At 47.4% G+C, this 10,445-nt stretch overlaps 1 long non-coding RNA gene across 1 annotated transcript; it reads right to left on the bottom strand.

Moving 5' to 3' along the window:
- Positions 1-319: 319 nt before the first annotated feature.
- LOC110149969 (uncharacterized) lies at positions 320-2,575 on the bottom strand. The gene is made up of 3 exons (XR_002317596.2): positions 2,492-2,575; positions 1,274-1,593; positions 320-1,007 (listed from the first exon to the last, which is right to left on the bottom strand). It is a non-coding gene; the product is annotated as an uncharacterized lncRNA (long non-coding RNA).
- Positions 2,576-10,445: the final 7,870 nt, after the last annotated feature.

Raw genomic sequence — 10,445 nt, 5'->3', positions numbered from 1 at the left:
GACAGGGGCCCGAGGGAAGAGGTGTAAAAGAGGCTTCGAGGGGCTTCACAGGACACACTTTCCCACCCTTCCACCTCCATCCAGCCTGAGGCCAGTGATTCCTATTTGTCACCTGGACCCTTGGAAGAATCGTTTGAAAGCTATTGGCCTTCTAAGAAATTGTACAAATGCTCTCCCATGTACTATTTTGCACTTCCAAGGGATTCATGCACCCTAAGAATCTTTATCCTAGGAAATGATGCATTCCCTGAGCCTAGATTATTGACCCACAGAATCCATGAGGTAATAAATGTATATTGCTTTAACCACCAAGGTTGAAGTAATTACACAGCAATGAACATCTAACACATTTCTCATTAGCTTTTTCTGATGCTGTGTCACTTTATCACAAAGGATGTTCTTCCCAGACTGTGGGGCTTGCTCCCAGAAGTTTTCATACCATCTGTACTAGCTGGCTGTTATCATTTGCAAAAGTAAATTTCTTGGCTTGGCAACCCCTCTCTGAGGAAATCTTGTCCTGGCTGAGCTACCCAGCTAGAAAATGTGGCCACCTAGACAGCCCCAGTCTAGGGGATACCACCTGGGAATTGACAATAATCAGGATACAGTAAAGGCAAGAGAAAACTCGAGCCCCACAGTCTCCTCTGCCCTTACTCACAGTAGGAGCTGTTTCATAGTCTTTGCTAGCCCCCTGCCTCTAGCATCTATATTTGTAGTTAGGAGTTACTCAGTACATGTTTGCCAATTCATTTGATCCAGTCATTCTTGAAGTTAAAACTGGGGCTGATGAAGAAGTGCCAGGCCCCATCAAGGGCACCTATTACTTAAATTTCAGGACAGTCCACCTGGCCCCCAAAAGTAGGGGCAGTCAATGTTAGGCCTTTGAAAAGGACTCATGCCAAGAGTGTAGCGAGAGATGATGACCCAAGTTGGCATCTGGATCTGCAAGGAAAACATCAGCCTTTGCAGTCTGAGGCTTTCATCAGTCTTCACCTTGACCTGGAGGCCTGGGGAAAGAGCAGAATGGTTTCAAAGAGACATCGCACTAATTTCCCTGGGTTCTCCTCTCTTTTAGGAAGGAGAGGAGCAGAAATTGAAGGAAAGGATTAGCGATCTCAGCTGTTGGGTTCTGAGATTCCAGTTATATTGATAAACTTTTCCATTTCCTTTCTCAGAAATTAGAATTAGAGGGAAGAAACCTTTGAAGTCCAGAAACCCAACCCTCTCATTGCATAGATGAGAAACCAAGGCCCAGAGAGGTGGACAGACTTACCCAGAGTCACACAGCCAATGGGGTGCAAGGCTGATCTGGAGCCCCGCGCCCTCTCCAGATCACTACTCCCTGCCTCTCCACCCCTTGGATGGAGTCAATTTATGGACATGGGAGCCAGGACATTTTACGTGGGTGTGACCACAGCCAGGGACTTCCCACACGCTGGGGGAAGCCGGCCGAGAACATGCCTGGGAGGGCCCGGGCCGTGGCCGTCTCCCTGCCCTCCCTGGAGGCGCTTAGAGTTGGGAGTTCGGCAGCAGAGCAAGGCATGTTGTTCATATTTTCTTGGCTGGGCGGTCCTGGCAACAGCTCTTCATTTCCTGTAAGGGAAGGCCTTTTAAACTCCGAGTTCAACCTCTCTTAAGATGGGGTGGGGTTGGGGCAGAAAAACAAAATCCTCAGAAGTAGAGCCCCTTGGCTCTGACCTGGGTGCCCTGGTGGGCTGGTGGAGCCAGCAGCTAGCTGAGAGCGAGAGCCCTGTCCTGTGGCTGCGGGCTCTGGGCAGAGGTCGGACAGGCTGAAGGAGCAGAGCCAGAGAGGGCCACTCCTCCGAGGTGTCCACCCAGCTTGCGGTCAGAGTAATGAGCCTGGGTCTCTCCTTTTCCATTTAAGACTTGTCGCTGTTCAGTTTCTCAATTGTTTCCAACTCTTTGCAACCCCATGGACTGTAACCCACCAGGCCCCTCTGCCCATGGGATTTTTCAGGCAAGACTACTCGAGTGGGTTGCCATTTCCTTCCCCAGGGGATCTTCCCAACCCAGGGATCAAACCTGAGTTTCCTGCATTGGCAGGCAGATAATTCTTTACCACTGAGCCACCAGGGAAGCTCCCATCAAGACTAATCAGAGGTTAAAAATTGTTTTTCCCACCCCACCCATGCCCCATGTTGGATCTCATTTCAGATCAGATCTTCTGGGAACCTCTTTGATCCCCCAAGTCTGAATCAGGTGTCCTCCCAGGTCCATGCAACCATAGTGTCCTGGGCTGCCCCCATCCCTAGTCTTTCAAGGACTGCGGTTGCCTGCTTGCCTGTCTGCCTCTGCCCACTGCCCAAACTCTGCTGGGAGACACCCCTGTAAGTGAATGAGAATGATGGGGTGAGGGAGGGAGCGTCCAATCCCCTCATCTGGTCCCATGAGGCCTCTGAGCTGCGATGCTCAGAGATGGCAAGGACACCAGGCCTTTCTCCAGCAGGCCACTCCTGGGAGGAAGTCTGACCTTGGGCCAGGCAGGTCCCACCCAGTGAGGGTCAGGGTATGAGCCACTAACCCCTGGCATTGCCCAGCAGCTGGGAGGCCTTTTGGTTGCCGTGGTAACACCCAGCACATTACCTGACAATTAAGAGGCATTCCATAATGATTCCAAGGGAGAAATGAAACAAAGCTTTTCATAGCCTCTTCTTCTATGGCTAAAAATGCCAGATCCTTCAAACATCGCTCACATGACATGATTTTCACTTCTTGTCTTGTCCTCTACGTTCAGTCAAGCCCTCTTGAGTTTTGACACCCAGAATTCACAACAGTTCTCCAGTGTGGTTTGACCCACGAAGCTGAACTGTGTTGTCACTTTGCCGAGTATGGATACTGCTTTTCTAGAAGGCACTCTGAGGTTTTTAGCAGCTGCAGAGATCTTGGCCTCCTGTAGTGTGTATAACGAACCAAAATTCAGAGGTTTTTCTTCCCAAATATGTTCTGTTGGTTTCCCTATCTCACCCTTATAAATGTGTGTATGTGTGTGGGTGGTTGGGTGGGTGTGTGTGTATGAGAGAGACAGAGACTGAGATGTAAGTGTAGGACCTTGCATTTATTCCTTTTTTTTTTCTTTTTTAATATTTATTTACTTGGCTGCATCAGGTTTTAATTGCAGCATGCAAACTGTTAGGTGCAGCATGTGGGATCTAGTTCCCTGACCAGGGATTGAACCCAGGCCCCCTGCATTGGGAACATGGAGTCTTAACCACTGTACCATCAGGGAAGTCCCAGGACCTTGCATTTATTTATTCTTATTAAATTGCATCTTGCCCAATTTGTGTTATTGAGATCTGGATTTTTATTTATTTATTTTTTGACCAAAAAATTTTCGTTTGCTCTCAGACTCATGCCCGTCTCTGACCTTCTCTGTAAAATTGCCAGTGTGTACTGTGTGCTCAGCAAGTGCCAGGGCACTTTGTGTTGTTCAGGCACTCTGTTGTGTTGGACTCCTTGCAACCCATGGACTGCAGCACGCCAGGCCTCCCTGTCCTTCACTATCTCCCAGAGTTTGCCCAAGTTCATGTCTATTGAGTCGGTGATGCTGTCCAAGCATCTTATCCTGTGTTGCCCTCTTCTCCTTTTGCCTTCAATCTTTCCCAGCATCAGGGTTGTGTATGAGGATCACTTTACGTGGATTTTTTTTTTAATCCCTCTTTAATCCTCACAGCAGCCTATGAGATAGGTACGTTTATTGGCCTCATTTTATAGATAACAGGATTGGAGCAGGATTGTGAACCCATCTATCTGACTCCAGGCCTTTCTGTTAACTGCAACAGTATGCAATCCCTATGTTTTCATCCAAATCATTCCCTAAAACGATGGGAAGGAAAGACTCAGGGGCAATACTGCCAAGGGGATAAAAGTGGAGAAGCCTGGAAGCAGGGAGTGACCTGTGTCAGAATGAAGGTTCCAATACACTAGAATGTGATAGGAGTGACATCATCTGTTTCATGCCACACAAACCTGTTTGCAAAGGACCCAGGAACCTCAGGGGAAGAACTCAGATAGCTACACAGATGTCCAGATCCATCTAAAAATCTATAAATGCAGGGAGGCAAAATGGGACCAAAAGAAATCAAAGCCTAAAATGTTGACCAGAGCCCTAACACCTGCAGTCCCTTTTCCCGAACACCTGTTAACACTCCTCCCAGCCCCTGCCCCCCTCCTCCCCCAAAATCCCTTTGCGAGCAAACTCCTACTGATCCTTCAGTCTCAACTTAAACATCGCTCTTTCTAGAAAGCCCCCCTGCTTCCCCAGACCATTTGGTCCAGCTGGTATAAGTTCCTAGGGCACCTTGCCCATCTACTAAATGCTCAGTCCCCTTGGAGCAGCTCATTCCTTGTCTGGCTTCTGCTGGACTATGAGTTCCACAAAGGCAGGGCCCTCACCTGTTCTCTACTCTGACCCAGCTCCCAGCCTGGCCCAGAGGAGGCTCCTCTTAGAAAATCAACAAATAGATTTTGAAAACAGTAGGTGGGGACTTCCCTGGCGGTCCAGTGGTTAAGACGCCTCACTTCCACTGCCGGGGGCACGGGTTCAATTCTTGGTCAGGGAACTAAGATCCCACCTGCCATGTGGTGAAGCCAAAAAATATATAAATTACAAAAATAAAATAAAATGATATGGACCCAAAACTTGCTTCTAACACACACACACACACACACACACACACACTGTAGGTAGTGAAAGGAGAGCGGCAGCTGCCATGTCTTGCCTATACAACCCCAGCCCCAGTCACTCATCTCTCTCTGCCTTTCCTTGGGCTTTGCTTGATGTTCACTAGAACTGGTTTTCGCCACCCTCTAATGTTAACGGGAAATGAGGGCCCATAGAGCTCAGGTCAGCCCCTGTCTTAGAACAGCACTGCCCAGGTAATGCAGCCAGGCTTTCCTTCTGCGGTAGGATATTGATGCTTTCTGCCTCAAGCCTGCCAGCTTGGTTTGGCTGTGACTCTGAGATTTTTTTTTTTTTTTTTTTGTCCCTCAGAGCAAGCAAGTCAGTATTGGGAAGGTTTTTAAAAATGCCATTCAGGGACTTCTCTGGTAGCCCAGGGGCTAAAACTCCAAGCTCCTATACAAGGGCCTGGGTTTGATCCCTAGTTGGGGAGCTAGATCCCACATGCTGCAACCAGAAGATTTTGCATGCTGCAACTAAAATAAAAATTCAATTAAAAAGGATTCTGTGTGCAACAACTAAAGATTCCACAGACCACAATGAAGATCAGAGATCCTGCATGTAGCAACTAAGATCCCCTGCGGCCAAGGAAATAAGCAAATATTAAAAAGTGACACATCACAGCCATCTACCAATGACTCTGAAAGTGAGCATGAGCCTTGGGGAATCGGGGATTTCACTACACTGACGACACAGTATTCTGGGAGTTACCACCTGGACTCTGTATCTCCACGTGGTTCTTTGCTGATCACAGCACCAGAACAAGGCCAAGCCTCCCAGGTCCTCCTTGCACCCCGCTGGAGCAATGCCAAGTCCTCAAAACTAAGGGGAATAAAAGAAGTCAGCGAATGACTCTGTACTCAACATAGAATGTTAAAATTCCTGGCACCCTTACACTTGCATTCAATTTTAGTCAATTAGTGTTGACTATTTGCTATGTGACAGGCAATATATTGTATGTCATCTCATTTATCCTTATAACTCCATCCTGGATAGAGTAAGGATCACTATCTTCATCTTGCAATTGACAAATCTGAAGCTCAAGGAAGTTATAGGAACTGACTTCAGGGCCTCCCATCTTTGCTGGGGCCCAAGACCCCTCTGCTGTGCCCCAAAGCTAGCTAGCTCCAGGAGGGCAATCCCTACCGCCCTGGCTTTGGGACCACTGGGTGTGGACTTGCTTTTGACCAGGGTCTGATGTAGAAGCAGGCAAAAGCGCCACCGGGCACATCACTGTTTTGGGGAGCTGGCAGCTTCCTCCCTTGGCCATGTGAACATTTTCCAAATATGGGGAGCCATCTGTTGATGATGTGAACATTGGGCAACTTGCACTCATCACGAGCTTGGCAGCAATGGAAAGTGAGTCCAGAAAGAGCCCTTGTGTATCATAAAGGAAATTTAAGCCGTATGTTTCTCATTCATTTATTCTTAAGTCATCAAAATGTTGGTTTTAAAGAGGCTTTTGATGTCTAACTCGCTTTCTGCTTTTTTATGGGGGGGAGAGAGAGGAAGTCACGATTCTTTGGCTGTAAATTGCCCGGTTTGGGCAAAGCTGGAGATGATCCATTACCCAAATACTGGAAGAACTGAGGAAGCTCCAAGCAGGGGTATGTTGCCTTAGGAACCCGGGTGGGACTCATGCTCATTCCAAAAAAAAAGAGAGTACAATGGCTATTTAGCAAGTGTCAGGCATAGTGACAAGTACAAGATGAACAACTCACAAGCCTCTTCCATCAGTGTAGTGGGAAGGAGGAAGAGAGACATCTAAATAATTGACCAGGCCATTCTCCTGTAGGCGACTCCTCTGCCCACTGTCACCTTGCTCTGAGCAACACCGTGATGAAGACAGTGGCTGAGGAGTCAGGAGCCATGCCTGAGGCTTCCTGTGCAGTGGATGCAGCCATGGAGCTGGGGGCAGCATCTCAGGGTCTTGGGATCTCGGCTGTCTTGCTCTAGAGCTCCTATTCTTAAACTCTGCTGCCTCTAGCAGGAGAGGAGCAGCTACCTAGGTGGGGAGAAAGGGAAAAAAAGACTCTCCAGGTGGAGGAAACCACCCCTGAGAGGGGCTCCAGGAGGGAAGGACATGTCGCATGTAAGGAGCAGAAAGGCCAGGATGGACAGCACAGGAGAGGGACCCAAGGTGAGGTTGGAGAGGCTGGCAAGGGCCAGACCGTGAGGGCCGTGCCACCAAGGCAAGGCTGTGGCCTCTAACCTAGGAGCGGAGGGAAGGCGCTGGCAGCTTGTAAAAGCTCTCTGGGTGCCGCTCATGTGCATTCAGGGTTGAGAACCTCTGGGATAAAGATGGTGGCAGTTAAGGCAAGAAGAAGTGGACAGACCAGAGAAGGACCTTGGGCTTCAGTTTCTAGGACCTGAAGTGTTGCCTGGTGGGCAGGGCAGGGAGGTACTGATGATGAAGAGAGGAAGGTAAGTGATGGAAATGGAGACTCGCCAGATGAGATGTCCAGGGATGTCAGATTTTAGAAGGAGACTATTGTGTGGATAATACTGTTAAGACCAGAGCTTCCGTCTGAAGATCATGTGAGCACAGCTGTGCCCTGAACGTTTTCCAGGCTTTAAGACCAGCTCACTTTGGTCCCTGTAACCCAAACATCCTAATTAATTTGTTTACAATACAGCATGGCAGTGTCACAACAGAGACAGAAATATAGCTCTAGAGACACTGGGTGAACCGAGGGACTAATTTTGCCAGGACTGTCAGAGAATGCTTTACTGAGGAGGTGACCCCGGCGCTGGTTTGGGGAAGGGTCATAGTTGTTCTCAGGCGAAGGAGGAAGAGGATGTCCTAAGTGCGTAGGAGGGACAGGGTTGTAAAGATCCATTGAGTCTGGGAAGCAGTGAGGTCAAAGTGGGAACGATGTTGGCATGTCTGGGAGAGGAACCAGGGCGAGATGGAGAGATGAGCTGGGACCAGCCGAGAAGGGACGTGGAAGCAAAAGGATTCCGATTTTCGTTTTGGTTCTAGTCCTCTAGCTTGTAAGTTCTCCTCACAGGACCTGGTCCTTGACCTTCTGTTGGGGGCCTATGAACACCAGAGAATCCTTGGAGTCAGTGGGCTCTTGGAAGGTCATCTAATCCATTCTTCTGTTCTTGGGGGCACCAGATCTAAGTTGTCCTAAACACATGAGAAAGTTTTCTATATTTGAGGCATTTTAAAGAAGGAGGGACTTGTGTGGTCCAGTGGTTAAGACTCCATACTTGCAATGCAGGGGATGTAGTTTCAACCACTGGTTGGAGAACTAGGATCCCACATGCCCCGTGGCATGGCTACCTGCTCCCCCAACCCCGAATCCTACCACCTCACTGGGTCATACGTTGGTTGACATGAGACCTCATCCTAGTTCTTTTCCTCTATAGTTTCAACTTGTTTTTGTAGATTCTCAAAGGAGTGGAAACAGCCACTGTTTTCTGTAATGAAAGATGTCCACACTCTTAGGCAATCACTGATAAAAAACATTTGTTGGACTCTTACTCTGTGAAGGTTCTGTGTTGACCTGATGATAAAGAAATAGAAGGCAAATTCTTTGGTTTTGAGTTGCTCATATCTGCTGAGTCAGGACATAAAAATAGAATACTTGTAACATCAGGAAATATATGCTAAGTTAGTGCCAAACAAAATCTTCCTGATCCCCTTGGACAGATCTGGGGTGTTCCCTGCCTGTGTTCCCCTGTTCCTGGTACACACATTACTTCCACATAGCAATTATCCTGAGATATCATGGCAAATATATTGTGCATTTCAATACATAGCCATACTTTTATTTATTCATTATATAGAATTGAAAAGAAAAGCATATACATGCTTACATTAATTTAAAGATTGTTCATTAATATATCTGTTATAATTTTAATTAATTTTTATTGGAGTATAGTTGCTTTACAATGTTGTGTTAGCTTTTACTGTACAGCAAAGTGAATCGGATACCCTGAGCTATCATGGCTGTTTGTCTCCATTTTGTTTCCCCAGCAGACTGAGCTCCTTAAGACAGAACATCCTCTTTCTCTTTGTTTGAAGCCCTCCTCCTACCTCAGTATCTAGCTTACACTGGGTGCTCAATTAATATTTGATAGATTAATAAATGAATGGTAAATTCAGTACTGATGCTGAAGCTGAAGCTCCAATACTTTGGCATCTGATGAGAGGAGTTGATTCATTGGAAAAGGCTGTGATGTGGGGAAAACTTGAAGGCCAAAGGAGAAGGGGGTGGCAGAGAATGAGATGGTTAGCATCACCGACTCAATAGACATGAGTTTGATCCAATTCTGGGAGATAGCAGAGGACAGGGAAGCCTGATGTGGTGAAGTCCATGGGGTCCCAGAGAGTTGGATGTGACTTAGCAACTGAACAACAACAGCATATTTACAAAATAATACAAAGACTGTGTATTTCTCTTAGGAATTCAGGGGATGGAGGGACCCCTGTGGGCCAGAACAGTCAGGAGGTTTGACAAAGGCAGTGAGGCTCCTACTATACACCTAACTTTAGTGATGAAAACTGGGAACTGAAATAATGAGGTTAGAAAGGGGTGAGTTGGGAAAGAGAAAGGTCTCCCATCATCCAACTCCAGCTAATGTTATCCAGGTTGGAGGCATGGCCGCTTACTTGAAACACAATGGATTCTGGGACAATTGACCAGTGAATTGTTCTAATATGTGTGACCACGTGTTGAATCACATGGATCTTCAGCCCATCCATGCATTCTCTGGGGTCCTGGAGCACCAGATGTTGCTCTGGTTTTCCTGGGGTTCCCTGGGATCCCACTCTCTCCACCAGAGACTGTGCCCCCTTCCCAACCAGTCCCCCTCTCTCTTGCTTAAATTAAAATGGCTAATTTTAGACACTTCCTGATTACTCCTCCCTGGACCTCATTAGTGGAATTAAAACATTTGGAACCTCAGCTGGAGGAGGAGCCACTTTCATTGGTCCTGGTCTGTTTTCCATCTCCATGTTGCTGTTGATGTTGGCTGCCTTGGAGAAAAGCAAAACGAACTCTCTCCCTAAGAGAGCGGACCACAGGCTGTTGGCTGAGTGCCTGAGCCAGGGGATGAGGGGTGAAGGCACATATGTCCAAGGGGATATGCCCACCTCTGATGGCAGGCACATGTTTTGCTCCTAGTACATCTGAAAGATGCATAGGCATTCATTTTTCGTTTATATAGTCATTCAACATTTAATGATCACTTAGTGATCACCAGACACTAAACTATCCTATATTCTAGGTCCTGAGGGTAGAAAAACATCTAAAAAATGGCTTCTGCTTGCTGAGAACTTCCAATCAGGTAGGTGTGATGGACCAACATGTGACCACCAACCCTTGAGACCCATGTACAGGTATGCGAAGGGTACTCATCTTTGAGTATTCCAGTCTAGGTTCTGTCTAAGGATTTTATATGAATTTGCTCACTTAATTCTCACAATAACTCTATGAGCGTGAAGAAGGACCACCTAGCTTAGTGCAGAGTGGGAGCAAAGAGCAGGAAGGGAAGAAAAAGCAAAGGGAAGTAAGGGCATTCCAAGCAGAGGGACTGGCATTTCCAAAAATATGGAGGCCTCGGACTTCCCTGGCAGTCCAGTAGCCAAGAATCCACCTCGCATTGCAGGGGACATGCATTCGATCCCTGGTCGGGGAACAAAGATCCCACAAGCCTTGGAGAAACTAAGCCTTTGAGTTGCAACTACTGAGCCTGCCAACTAGAAAGAAGCCCTTGCAAAGCAATGAAAAGATCC

The sequence above is a fragment of the Odocoileus virginianus genome, chromosome 28 (genome assembly GCF_023699985.2).
Source record: "Odocoileus virginianus isolate 20LAN1187 ecotype Illinois chromosome 28, Ovbor_1.2, whole genome shotgun sequence".
Taxonomy (NCBI): Eukaryota; Metazoa; Chordata; class Mammalia; order Artiodactyla; family Cervidae; genus Odocoileus; species Odocoileus virginianus.
Note: the sequence above shows the minus strand (reverse complement) of the source record. Positions and strands in the feature narration are given on the sequence as shown.